A 1,247-nucleotide genomic window follows, 5' to 3' on the forward strand; every position below is an offset into this window, starting at 1 on the left:
GAGAGAAGGGGTTGGGGGGACAGGAAGAAGCCTCTGTCCCACCTGGGCCGCCCCGCTGGGACAGCAGGCCCCAGGAAGCACCCGCACCCCGACCCCACCCCGCCCACGGACGAACGCGGGCCTGAACACCGAGTCCTAAAATCGTTGGAGCTGACTAGGAGATTTCGTTGTGGAGGATTGCGCAGCGGTTGTTAGGCTCTCCTAAACCCCCGGGTTCCTCATCCGCGAAGTGGGTTTGTTAGCACGTGTTTTTCACTAGAGAACATTTGGGAAATTGTCCAGAGAGTAATATCCCTGTTCCGACAGCGCGTCAGAAACCATCCAAGGAGGCGGCGTCTCCTCTCTGCCGTCTGAGGACACTGAGGCAGGCAGAGAGGAGCGCAGTTGCCCCAGGTCACAGGGCTACGGAGTCTCCGGTGAGCTGGATCCAACCTTGGCCTTGGAGTCTGTTAACAGGACAGTACACGCTGGGCACACACAGTAGGTGCGCGGGAGCCATTTGTTTCCTGTATTTTTCCCCCTTTGGGAAGCAGTTCAACATAACCCTTTCCCAGGCGGCTCAGGGAACCAAATGCAATTAGTGGGTAGGGGTGGGAGTCTGACAAACCTCTTAAACGTTGAAAATCCAAATCTTCCAAGATTTTTTTTTTTTTTTTTGTACGAAGGAAGGAGGGGGAGTGTGTGTGTGTGTGTGTGTGTGTGTGTAGAATCAATATGGCCCAGACAGCCCTTTACAAAGGGGCTCCAGGCGGGCGCCTGGCCACACAGCCCCCGCCCCGCCGCCCTCCGGCGGGTTAATTGGGCCCCTGAAAGAAGGGGCGACGCGGCTTCCAGTTAATTAGTCAAGAAGTGAATCAAAGTCCCAGCGACCTGGCAGTGGCCCCTGGGACGTAGGTTTTGTTCAAGTCAAATTGGTCGGTGGGGCGCTTCCCCTGGGCCGGGTGGGGCACAGCGCGGCGCGCAGCCCGGGCCCCTCCAGCGGGCCGTGCGCTCCAGCTTTTGTCGTCTTGTTTCCTTTTTCCGTCTCGCTTTCCTCTCTCCTCGTCGGCCTCCCTCCCACCCGGCCCTCTGGTTCTCTCCTTCTCCCTTTGGGCCGACTTCCTACCTTTCCGAGTCCACGCTTCACTGCCCTGCACCCCCTCTTCCTAAGGCCCAGCCTCAGGCTGGCAGGATCTGGGTTGGGGCTTGGGGATGTCGCGAATCCCTGACTTGGGGAGGCCGAGGGGCAATGAGGACAGGTTTTGGAA

Source organism: Orycteropus afer, unplaced genomic scaffold, assembly GCF_000298275.1.
Source record: "Orycteropus afer afer isolate SDZICR_OR568_19922 unplaced genomic scaffold, OryAfe1.0 scaffold00048, whole genome shotgun sequence".
Lineage (NCBI taxonomy): Eukaryota > Metazoa > Chordata > Mammalia > Tubulidentata > Orycteropodidae > Orycteropus > Orycteropus afer.